The sequence below is a fragment of the Schistocerca nitens genome, chromosome 1, assembly GCF_023898315.1.
Source record: "Schistocerca nitens isolate TAMUIC-IGC-003100 chromosome 1, iqSchNite1.1, whole genome shotgun sequence".
Taxonomy (NCBI): Eukaryota; Metazoa; Arthropoda; class Insecta; order Orthoptera; family Acrididae; genus Schistocerca; species Schistocerca nitens.
The window spans coordinates 982,340,428-982,354,247 of NC_064614.1; positions in this window are offsets into that span (position 1 = coordinate 982,340,428).

Below are 13,820 nucleotides of genomic sequence, written 5' to 3' on the forward strand. Positions count from 1 at the left end.
TATTTGACCTTTTAGCGACAAGTAATCCTGGACAAATAGTGAGTATTGTGACGAATACAGGGATTAGCAACCACAAGGCACTTGCTGCTAGGCTGAATACCGTAACACCTACAACCATCAAAAAGAAACGCAAAGTATATCTATTTAAAAAAGCGGATAAAAATGCTCTTAACGCCTTTTTTAAGAGACAGTCTTCACTCCTTCCGATATGATCATGTAAGTGGAATGTGTTCAAAGAGATAGTATCGACAGCAATTGAAAGATTTATACCATATAAATTAACGTGATGGTACTGATCCCCCATGGTACACAAAACGGGTCAGATCATTGTTGCAGAAGCAACGAAAAAAGCATGAGAAATTTAAAAGAACACAAAATCCCCAAGATTGGCAAAGTTTTACAGAAGTCCGAAATATAGCGCGTACTTCAATACGAGATGCTTTTAATAATTTCCACAACGAAATTTTGTCTCGAAATCTGGCAGAAAACCCAAAGAGATTCTGATCATACATAAAGCATACCAGTGGCAAGACGCAATCAATGCCATCACTGCGCGATAGCAACGGTGAGGTCACTGATTACAGTGTCACTAAAGCAGAGGTATTAAACATGGTTTTCCGAAACTCCTTCACCAAAGAAGACGAAGTAAATATTCCTGAATTCAAATCAGGAGCAACTGCCAAGGTAACATAGAAGTAGATATCCTCGGTGCAACAAAGCAGCTTAAATCACTTAATAAAGGCAAGGACTCCGGTGTAGATTGTATACCAGTAAGGTTCCTCTCAGAGTATGCTCTAAAATAGCTTCATATTTAGCAATTATATACAACCATTCGCTCACAGAAAGATCCATACCTAAAGACTGGAAAATTGCTTAAGTCACACCAATACCCAGAAAGGAAAGTAGGAGTAATCCGCTGAATTACAGGCCTATATCACAAACGTCGATTTGCAGTAGGTTCAAAATGGTTCAAATGGCTCTGAGCACTATGGGACTCAACTGCTGTGGTCATAAGTCCCCTAGAACTTAGAACTACTTAAACCTAACTAACCTAAGGACAGCACACAACACCCAGCCATCACGAGGCAGAGAAAATCCCTGACCCCGCCGGGAATCGAACCCGGGAACCCGGGCGTGGGAAGCGAGAACGCTACCGCACGACCACGAGATGCGGGCGATTTGCAGTAGGGTTTTGGAACATATACTGTATTCGAACATTATGAAGTTCCTTGAAGAAAACGATTTATTGACACATAGTCAGCACGGAATTAGAAAATATCGTTCTTGTGAAACACTACTGTCTCTTTGTACTCATGAAGTGCTATCGACAGGGGATGTCAAATTGAATCCATATTTTTAGATTTCCAGAAGGCTTTCGACACCGCTCCTCACAAGCGTCTTCTAACCAAACTGCGTGGCTACGGAGTATCGCCTCAGTTGTGCGACTGGATTCGTGTTTTCCTGTCAGATAGGTCACTGTTCGTAGTAATAGACGGAAAGTCATCGAGTAAAACAAAGTAATATCCGGCGTTCGCCAAGGAAGTGTTACAGGCCCTCTATTGTTCCTGATCTATATTAACGACATAGGAGACAGATGAGTAGCCGTCTTAGATTGTTTGCAGATGACGCTGTCATTTACCGTCTTGTAAAGTCATCAGATGATCAAAACGACTTGCAAAATGATTTAGATATCTGAATGGTGCGAAAAGTGGCAATTGACCCTGAATAAAGAAAATTGTGAAGTTATTCACATGAGTACGAAAAGAAATTTCGATTACGCGATAAGTCATACAAATCTGAAGGCTGTAAATTCAGCTAAATGATTAGGGATTACAATTACAGATAACCTAAATAGGAACGATTACATAGCTAATATAGTGGGCAGAGCAAACCAAAGACTGTGATTCATTGGCAGAACACTTAGAAGGTGCAACAGGTCTACTAAAGAAACTGCTTACACCACGCTTGTCCACCATATTCTGGAGTACTGCTGCGCGGTCTGGGGCCTGCATCAGGTGGGACCGACGGATGACAACGAAAAAATACAAGCCATGGCCCGTGAGAAAGTGCACCATCCTGCGTGTTGGATTTATGTACTTCAAATTAATCCGCTCTCGTATAATGGGGAAGGAAGTGTAGTCTCGTGTTCCCTTATCAGCTGCGTCCAATCTGTCTGCCATGTATCAATTCTCCATTTAATTTCCGTTTGTCGGTTATGTCTTGTCCAGTTATTTCTCTTATTTTTGCGCGCCTTCTTCTCTTCAGCCAGTATGCAGCTGCTCTGTGGCGAATTTTGCAATGTCTATAGGGAAAACTCCCAGTACCACGCACAGTACCACGATCGACGTCGTGCCGAAAGCACCCGAGATTCTGAGTAGAACTCTCCTTGACAGCATCTAAAAATGATTTAATGCGTACCTAATCATAATCGAAGTGCCCAAACACTATCCGCAAACAAGTTATTGGTTCAAATGGCTCTGAGCACTATGCGACTTAACTTCTGAGGTCGTCAGTCGCCTAGTACTTAGAACTAATTAAACCTAACTAACCTAAGGACACCGCACACATCCATGCCCGAGGCAGGATTCGAACCTGCGACCGTAGCGGTCACGCGGTTCCAGACTGAAGCGCCTAGAACCGCTCGGCCACACCGGCCGGCAAACAAATTATTGACTCAAAGAGTGCTGTGTAGTACGTCTTCACTGTCTGAAGTGGTAGTCTGTATCTTATAGTGTTCATGGTAATTAATTGGAACCCTCAGCTGCCGACAGGTGTTGTTGATATACCTCGATGGAGACAGCTGAAAATGTGTGCCTCGACCGGGACTCGAACCCGGGACCTCCTTTTTATATGGCAGACGCTCTATCCACCTTTATTTTCTTTTATCTAATTTTGTTCGCTTTTGTTCGTTGCATCTGCTCTGGGCGGTCGTCGTAAGACATCCGTTTAAGTTCGTTGTTGATCGATTAGCTCAGTTTTTTTTATTACAGAGGGGTACTAACCCTCTGACCGAACACGCTGAGCTACCGTGCCGGCGATCCACCTGAGCCACTGAGGACACAGACGAATAGCGCGACATATTTTCAACTGTCCCCTTCGAGTACACCTCACGTCAGCTGAGGGTTCCAGTTAATTATCATTTATTCTAGAGAAGCTGCACGGTCATCAGTGCTATCTGTTCTTTCGAGAACAGTTACTATCTTCAAATACAGTTAAAGGCTACCCGGCCATTGACCTACGTCTGTGCGAATGCTCACAGGTTGCCCGAACTCTTACGGGAATCGTCACCTTAGTGGGCGCGAGAAATGAGTGGATGGGCCAACATCTATTAGGTACATTACGTATGGAGATTGTGGATAGTTCGGAATGTGAGTCTCACGGGAGGCGTGTAAGGGATAAGTCCCTGCAGTCGCGCAATTCATCTGTGTCTTCGGTGGCTCAGATGGATAGAGTGTCTGCTATGTAAGCAGGCGATCCCAGGTTCCAGTCCCGGTCGGGGCATACATTTTCAACTGTCCCCGTCGACGTGTATTAACAACACTTGTCGGCAGCTGAGGGTTCCAATTTATTATCATTTATTCTAGAGAAGCTGCACGGCCATCAGTGCTATCTGTTCTTTCGGTAACAGTTACTATCTTCATTTGTAGTGTTCAGTCTTGCAAGTTCATGCATTGTCAGTCTGGCATGTCCATTACAATGTAAATGTTCGTCAATATAAATGCCAAGGTATCTTGTCACAGCAAAGTGGATGGTGACACCTTCGTTTATGTATTTGTCACAAAGTAGTCTCCGAAGGGCGGTATGGAGTTGATTCTCCTGAATGTGGTCATCGTCAGGAAGTAGTTTGTTGAGGAGATACTGTGCTGTGCATCACCAGGGTCTTGTTGTATTACTATATGGTTTCTTTAGTGTTGATAACACTTTAGGAGTCTTTATAAGTTCAGTCCCCCACAGAAGTTGTTCTGTAAGTTTGTCCTAACATGTGTCCCATTGGTCCTTCCTGGTCTTATGTAATTCGTCTTTCTATCGTGTTTTAGTGTCACGATAACGTTGGAGTCTAATTTCTCTTTCCTATGCTGCCTTTGACTTTTGGTAATATCGTCGTGTATCACGAGTGTCTTTTCTTAGTCCTGTTAATAGTGCTGACCATGGTGATCTTTCTTTGCGTGAGTCTCGTGTTGCAGGTATTACTGTAGCTTGTGCTTTCTGTAAGACGTCTGTAAAATCGTGAGTCTGTAATCTGTGCTTCCTTGGGTGCCACATAGAGGAAAATCTTCAGTCACTTGCGTTAGCTTTTGAAAGTTTGCTTTGTGTAGCATCTACATCTACATCTATACTCCGCGAGCCACCTTACGGTGTGTGGCGGAGGGTACTTATTGTACCACTATCTGATCCCCCCTTCCCTGTTCCATTCACGAATTGTGCGTGGGAAGAACGACTGCTTGTAAGTCTCCGTATTTGCTCTAATTTCTCGGATCTTTTCGTTGTGATCATTACGCGAGATATATGTGGGCGGTAGTAACATGTTGCCCATCTCTTCCCGGAATGTGCTGTCTCGTAATTTCGATAATAAACCTCTCCGTATTGCGTAACGCCTTTCTTGAAGTGTCCGCCACTGGAGCTTGTTCAGCATCTCCGTAACGCTCTCGCGCTGACTAAATGTCCCCATGACGAATCGCGCTGCTTTTCGCTGGATCATGTCTATCTCTTCTATTAATCCAACCTGGTAAGGGTCCCATACTGATGAGCAATACTCAAGAATCGGACGAACAAGCGTTTTGTAAGCTACTTCTTTCGTCGATGAGTCACATTTTCTTAGAATTCTTCCTATGAATCTCAACCTGGCGCCTGCTTTTCCCACTATTTGTTTTATGTGATCATTCCACTTCAGATCGCTCCGGATAGTAACTCCTAAGTATTTTACGGTCGTTACCGCTTCCAATGATTTACCACCTATGGCATAATCGTACTGGAATGGATTTCTGCCCCTATGTATGCGCATTATAGCAGCAACCTAGCGTGTTGTAATGTGTCTGTGTTTGTTTCAGTGTATGCAATTATTGTGTTATTATCATTGAGCACCTACCAGTTCGCCACCCTCGTTAATGATGCGCTGTTTCTCAGAGAAATGTCTATGTTGCTGCCTACTCTACTATTTCCGTGGTAAGTTGGCGGCTGCCCCGGTTTGTTTAAAACGAGAAGTTTACATGTTTACATTAGTTTATAACATCCACTATTACTTGTCCTCTGTCGACCGTGCTGTCAGAGTGCCAGAGGGTCGACCTAGCATTTATGTCTGTTAAGATAAATAGTCGCCTGCCATTTGCAAATCGAGAAATGTCTTTTATTACTTCAGCAAAAGGCTCTATATCAAATGAGTACTGGGCGTAGATCGACGAGACCATCCATGTTTTTCTCTATAAAGTTATTTCGACTCTAACCACATGTTGCGTGGATAACTATGTTATTTATTACTGTAATGTTATTGTTTACTACAATGATTGCAGCCTTGGCCTTGTTCGTGCCTGTGATTTGCATGTACTGCCTCGGAAGGCCTGGAATTCATACAACTCGTATTTACGGTTCTTGCAAATGCAATATGTCCGCGCATACCTCGTTTACCAGCCTACCAAGCTCTGCGGCCACCGTCGTGGTGCTACCCATACAGTTTAGCTACAAGACTTTCACTATGGAAATTTAGTAGAAACAATGAACTTAGGTGCAAAAAAATGATTCAAATGGCTCTGAGCACTACGGGACTTAACATCTATGGTCATCCGTCCCCTAGAACTACTTAAAGCTACCTAACCTAAGGACATCACACACATCCATGCCCGAGGCAGGATTCGAACCTGCGACCGTAGCAGTCGCGCGGCTCCGGACTGAGCGCCTAGAATCGCTAGACCACCGCGGCCGGCGAACTTAGGTGCTCTCTGGTTGTAATCGAGGTACACGCATCCATCTGCCCTTACCAGGTCCTTGTAGACATTGTCAAGGTTAAGGTCTTCATTTCTTCGTTCACATGATTTATGAAAAAGACTACAGAGTTCGAGTTTATCTGCTGGTAGGTTTTCGTTTCGTAGAATCATTCTGTCTGTTACTTCTGTCCGTGGGGTAGCATATAGTGTCGCCCAATGGGTGGTTCAGTCTTGTTGCCAGTCTTAGAGCAGTTTGGGTGATGTGCTGTCTCGTCTGTTGAATATTGTTGTGATTTCTCAGTGTGACCTTTTTCTGCATTCATGTTGTTTTTAGTATCCATATGGTGTGTGATCACTTTTTGTTGTTTGACAATGTAAAATGGTGCAAGATGTTCGGAATTCTCAGAAAAATAGGGGTAAGCTATAGGGAGCGATATAGGGAGAGACAAATAGTATACGATACGTACAATACCCAAGAAGGAATAATAAGAGTGGACGACCAAGAAGGAAGTGCTAAGATTAAAAAGGTTGTAAGACAGGGCTGTAGTCTTTTACCCCTACTGTTCAATATATCGAAGATGCAATGATGGAAAAAAATAGTCTCAGGAGTGGGATTAAAGTTCAAGGCGAAATGACATCAATGATACGATTCGCTGATCAAATTTCTATCCTGAGTGAAAGTGAAGAACTGCATGATCTACTGAATGGCTAACGAGTACAGATCATACAATGAGAGTAAATCGAAGAAAGGTGATAGTAATGAGAAGTAGCGGAAATCAGAACTGCATGAAACTTAACATCAGGATTGATGGTCACGAAGTAGATGAAGTTAAGGAATTCTACTACCTAGTAAGCAAAATTACCGAAGCCGGAGAGAGTAATGAGGACATCAAAAGCAGACTAGCACTGGAAAAAAGGGAATTTCTGGCCATGAGAGGTCTACCAGTATCAAAAATGGGCCTTAATTTAAAACTTTCTTTTTTTTTTGAGAATGTGCGTTTTGAGCACAGCATTGTATGGCTGTGAAACATGAACTGTGGGAAAACCTGAACAGAAGAGAATCGAAATAGTTGAGATATGGTGTTACAGGCAAATGCTGAAAATGAGGTGGTCTGCTAAGGTAAGAAACGAAGAGATTGTGCGCAGAATCGGAGAGGAAAGGAATATGTGGGAAACACTGGCAAGAAGAAGGGACAGGATAGGACATCTGTTAACACATGAAAGAATGACTCCCATGGTACTAGAAGGTAGAGACTGGAATACATACAGAAAATACACTCCTGGAAATTGAAATAAGAACACCGTGAATTCATTGTCCCAGGAAGGGGAAACTTTATTGACACATTCCTGGGGTCAGATACATCACATGATCACACTGACAGAACCACAGGCACATAGACACAGGCAACAGAGCATGCACAATGTCGGCACTAGTACAGTGTATATCCACCTTTCACAGCAATGCAGGCTGCTATTCTCCCATGGAGACGATCGTAGAGATGCTGGATGTAGTCCTGTGGAACGGCTTGCCATGCCATTTCCAACTGGCGCCTCTGTTGGACCAGCGTTCGTGCTGGACGTGCAGACCGCGTGAGACGACGCTTCATCCAGTCCCAAACATGCTCAATGGGGGACAGATCCGGAGATCTTGCTGGCCAGGGTAGTTGACTTACACCTTCTAGAGCACGTTGGGTGGCACGGGATACATGCGGACGTGCATTGTCCTGTTGGAACAGCAAGTTCCCTTGCCGGTCTAGGAATGGTAGAACGATGGGTTCGATGACGGTTTGGATGTACCGTGCACTATTCAGTGTCCCCTCGACGATCACCAGTGGTGTACGGCCAGTGTAGGAGATCGCTCCCCACACCATGATGCCGGGTGTTGGCCCTGTGTGCCTCGGTCGTATGCAGTCCTGATTGTGGCGCTCACCTGCACGGCGCCAAACACGCATACGGCCATCATTGGCACCAAGGCAGAAGCGACTCTCATCGCTGAAGACGACACGTCTCCATTCGTCCCTCCATTCACGCCTGTCGCGACACCACTGGAGGCGGGCTGCACGATGTTGGGGCGTGAGCGGAAGACGGCCTAACGGTGTGCGGGACCGTAGCCCAGCTTCATGGAGACGGTTGCGAATGGTCCTCGCCGATACCCCAGGAGCAACAGTGTCCCTAATTTGCTGGGAAGTGGCGGTGCGGTCCCCTACGGCACTGCGTAGGATCCTACGGTCTTGGCGTGCATCCGTGCGTCGCTGCGGTCCGGTCCCAGGTCGACGGGCACGTGCACCTTCCGCCGACCACTGGCGACAACATCGATGTACTGTGGAGACCTCACGCCCCACGTGTTGAGCAATTCGGCGGTACGTCCACCCGGCCTCCCGCATGCCCACTATACGCCCTCGCTCAAAGTCCGTCAACTGCACATACGGTTCACGTCCTCGCTGTCGCGGCATGCTACCAGTGTTAAAGACTGCGATGGAGCTCCGTATGCCACGGCAAACTGGCTGACACTGACGGCGGCGGTGCACAAATGCTGCGCAGCTAGCGCCATTCGACGGCCAACACCGCGGTTCCTGGTGTGTCCGCTGTGCCGTGCGTGTGATCATTGCTTGTACAGCCCTCTCGCAGTGTCCGGAGCAAGTATGGTGGGTCTGACACACCGGTGTCAATGTGTTCTTTTTTCCATTTCCAGGAGTGTAATTGAGGGAGTAGGTTGCAAGTGCTACTCTGAGATGAAGAGGTTGGCACAGGAGAGAAATTCGTGGCGGGCCGCGTCAAACCAGTCAGAAGACTGATGACTCAAAAAAAAAAAAAAATGTCTTGCCGGATCTATGCTCATATCAGTCCAGTTTGTATCTGAGTACTTCTAAATTTCAGTGCTTAACACGACCAATTCACTTCCTGATATTTTTTTCCGTTAGCGGTTCAAGCCCTTCAGTCAAGCCTTCATTGTCATCTGACATGTCCTGTTTGAAAGGATCTAGTCACTCCATGACTCGTGCGTGATATCTGTTAACCAAGCCAACCCAGCTGCTTTGGACTTTATTGCAACTACAGTGACACCCTTGCCAAGGCACATATTTTAAATCTGTGTGATTCGATAACGTAATGTGAAGAGTTTCTTTAACAGAGCGAGTCAGATATCCTGACTTAAATGCTGTGTATCCTTGCTTTGGATGCTCAGTTGTTCCTTCATATAGCTGTTTGTAATACGTGGGCCCAGCGCCAATTATAACTACTACTTGATGGTGTTAAAATTTCACATTAAGTAGTCTACTCCTACCGAATAGCGAACCTTATTTCTGTAACTTTTCTAATTTTTTCGACGTAAGTGTTACTATTATACAGCAATACAGTAATGTTACATTACTGTACTTTACATATTTGACGTTACATATTTGACACGATTGCTATCGGTGCGGTAAGTTACGCTCCTCACATATTCAGAAATTTTCTACTTACTGGTGAGTACTGAAGCATATTTTATAAGGAGAACGTAAATGTTTATTTTTTGTAAATTTCAAAGATAAATTTAATGTCTATCAGAGGATTATTAACTCACATATTGTTTAAGTTACAGCGAAAACCAGCAAAGACAATATCTGAGTAAGGAAGTGCGTGCTTCCTCTTCTGATCTTCATTTATTCTTGTGCTGCATTAGCGAACAGAGGTACGTGTAATTGCTCTGTGTAATTTGTAATTACTGATGAATAACATGGCAGTTTCGCCGGCCGAAGTGGCCGTGCGGTTAAAGGCGCTGCAGTCTGGAACCGCAAGACCGCTACGGTCGCAGGTTCGAATCCTGCCTCGGGCATGGATGTTTGTGATGTCCTTAGGTTAGTTAGGTTTAACTAGTTCTAAGTTCTAGGGGACTAATGACCTCAGCAGTTGAGTCCCATAGTGCTCAGAGCCATTTGAACATGGCAGTTTCTTACTAATGTGTGTGTAGTCATTCGTAGAATCCTTTGAAATCATGTATTTTAATCTGGTTTATGAGTTTTAACATTTCAGATCTATTTATCAGAATTGTGCACAAATTGTTTGGAAGTAAAACGGCCGATATCTTATGGCATCGGGTAATTTTAGCATTCAGTGCGTACGAACCTTTACATTATCTTTCTGTGAAGTCCCATTTCATACTTTTTGCAGCTTTGTACACGGAAGTCAATATCATACATTTTCACGTCAATGCTTTCAAAGAATAACGATGCTACCAGGGCCTGACACATAGAGAGGACATCACAGTAGCGATGACAGATGTAAGATGCTGAAATCGATGAACGTTAACCAAATGAGAATAAGTTTTGTGATGAACGTTAAATAAATAACAGCATCGTGTCATCGTAATTGTGACGTGTCTTCCCCGATACTTACCTTTCTTAACTGTATCCCATACATTTTGGTAACAGCTAAATATTTTGCCAGTATTTACTCTGCCAGTAAGGAAGGATATGTTACAGTATCTAAGTGCCCAGTAGCTGTTGGAGGATACTTCACTACACCCTAAATGGCGGTGATCTGTGTCGTTGGCTACTGGCGAGTCTCTGGTATGGTACCTGGTTACCTCTTTAAATAAAACTGTTTGCATCGGATTTCTCTTAGTCTAATCAGCAAATTTTGATACATAAGCAAAAACCCTCAGATCCAGCGTGCTAAGATGACCAGAACTCACTAGTCTTTGTGAAAATAAAGTCTATTTACGGTTTCCAAATATTCCTCAAACAGTTGTCAGAAGGTTGTATTAAGCATGACTGTGCATCTGGAGAAGCGATTTTCTCGAATGTACAGAAAGATGTGTACTGTTGTTTACCTTATTTTTTTCCCCTCTGTCACAGAACGTAACTAGGTGGAAAGAATTTTTCTTGTTTCGTTTTTTAATTTTTTTTGTAAACATACGAAATTTGTATGTTTCTATACAGAGGATCATTTCATCGTGTGAATTAAAGGACTTGGAAACCGTTTGTTGTCGAAGGAAGGAGACGTGTAAGGCATAATTTATGGAACAAGTGAAAGGGAGAGAGAAGAGAGAAAGTGTGTGTGTGTGTGTGTGTGTGTGTGTGTGTGTGTGTGTGTGTGTGTGTGTGTATGTGTGTGAGAGAGAGAGAGAGAGAGAGAGAGAGAGAGCGAGAGAGAGACAGTCGCAAGCGATAGCAAAGGATTTCTAGAGAAAATCTATTTAGAGTTGTGTACTGGTAAAAAAAAAAGAGTAGAGATAATACGCATGATTATTTTCCAGAAAGGAGAAGGGCTTTCTACCTACAGTCAGAAATTTTTCCATTATTTTGGCAGAGAGTAATTTTGAGACAGAAGAAAAGAGATCCATAGGAAAAGATAGTAGGCCTAGTTGTTTGCAGCCATGTAGTTAATTGTAATTGGGAAAATGGTAATTTTTTTGGTGACTTTAGTTACAATAAATATCGTAGAACTGACGATTGTGTCTACTCATTTCAAACGAGGAAGCTAAAGTAACACATGCATGCAAGCAGCATTCATGACAGAAACAAAATTATTCTAAATAGACCATCAGGAGCGCTGATGAATATGAAGTGCATCGAGGCAGATATGATATGATTTCAGAACAAGAGATACCAATTACTATGAAACAATAACATTTCGCGGCATGTTTTAGTTGTGGCACGAATATATGTATAAATTTTTTCTGAGTGCGACTTACAAATGAAGAGGAAGCTGTCTGAAGTCAAAGTAACTAGCTTCAACAGATCTGTTTTTTGTATGAGGAGCTTTAAGTAAATCTTCCTAAAATAAAATTATCAAAATTAATCAACTAGATCTAACATTAACTTTACAGCCATTGGACAAATACACATATATAAAGAGGCACAGCTGAACTCTGAACTTCTCTAATTGTGGTGCTGTTCACATGGATATTAGCTTCAAACTCAGCTATATCACAACACTGTAGGAATTTTAATTTAGTATTTCTTACTGTTTATTTGTTGTGTTATCAATATGCGTGTTAGTGTTGACGGTCCTGCGAAATACACATACTTCACGAATCTGGGCTCCCTTACGCATAGAGAATATCCTGAGGCCCACCATAGACTGATGCTTGTTAACACTTTCTCTTTGGGAGAGAATTATGTAACGTTTGTCTTACGAAGGAATGAGAGGGCTCTGACTTTCGATAAAAAGTGACTCAAGTAAGCACAATTGAATATGTTCAGTCTGCTTCATAGACGAACAGCTAACAGTACTTACTGTATATTGCTCTAAATAACAGTTTCTCATGAATGCAAATGACTGGTCTGTACTGCTGGTTTTAGGGTCAACTTCTAGCAACTAAACGTAGTATTACTACACCTCTTTCCTTCGTTAGATCATCTGGCTCGTTTTACTGGAGAAGTTATACACCTCCAACGACAATTAAACAACAACATCCTCTTGCAGGAAGTACAACTATAAAGGTGAACTAATAGCTACCCATTACATTTACTTCTTATACCGAATCAAGATCTGTCACAGTCCATTATAGTTTCGAGACTAATCGACAAAAAGGTGACATTCAATACGAAACTGGTTTATGTCTTCCTATATTGACTGTAGGGCGCGACAGATTTTTCGGTCCCAAAGTGTAACTTTCATAGTCATCACATTTTTGTATTTCCATTGGTAGTCTCCAGGACATTGTGTTGTGGTTGAATACTCTCGTCGCGTGGTATATTCCAGAACACAGCGAAATAATTAGTAGTAGGTTCACTGCTGCATAGATCCCGTGGAAAGCTTCCAGAACGGCTCTTAATCTGGACAGATTTAGCTCTCGAGGAATCAGTTTTAGGTGCCGTGAGTAAAAATAAAGATGTTATTATTGGCTCGGATCCACTACGTCGAACTACCGAAGAAAGACAGCGAAAAAATGAGAGTGAACGCTTAGTGGACATTTTTTGTTGCAGCGATCTGCGACATCTAAATTTACTTTGCTTAGGTCCCGAAGCGTGATGGTTTGTTAGAGTATAAGGCATACTGTATGTACTTATAAATAAACAGAACAAACATCTATAGAATCGTCCGCAATTTACCGATCGACAAGACGTATGGAAAAGAAGCTGGCAAAACTCTTGCTTTCTCCGGTGCGTCTCACCGCCATGTAACGTTATGTTGCATTGGTCTTCTTGTCCGGGGCAGAAACATGATAGAGCACTGGCAGAGGCTGTCATACCTCTGACGTAATCGATAACGACATGTGGCGTTAAGAGCTGCTCGTGCTGATGCAGCTAAAACGTCTACAACTTGGCACTAGCTTCCATGTACACTGATAGTTTTACAACTGCTCTCTTAGAATACTGGCGGACTATTCCGAAGAAAAGGAATGCTTACAGTCAGTTGTAGAGAACCACGGTAATCTTAAGGCTATCTGCAGGTTTGTTGAGAAGAAAGTTAATTCACAGTGGATTTATACACCATGCACCTTTTTAAGTCTCAAGCTTTTGCGTTCTTCAAGACGTATCCAAAGACTACTGCTTATTACCCGCAAATTTTCTAATGTTGGGAAAAGGAACCAATAAATAACACGTAACATTGTATATTTGTTTTCCTTGATGGCAATGCTACCAAAACTCTGATCAGCGTTTAATGTAATTTTCCAATTATTATAAAAACAAGCCATGCACCTACTCTTAGGCATAATGAACTACTGACCAAGCATTACAGCGGTGGCAAAGGTAACGTAAGGTGTAACATCTCATTCATGGTTTCACATTTCCTATTCCATAGCAACGGCTGACCCATCCACTGAGGTAGCGCAGTATACGTGGCACTGCACTCGTATTCTGGAGGACCCGAGATAAGCCGGCAGGGTAGCGTGTTCGGTCACAGGGTTAGTTGCCCTCTGTAATAAAAAAACTGAGTTAATAGATCAACAACGAACTTAAAACGTATGTCACG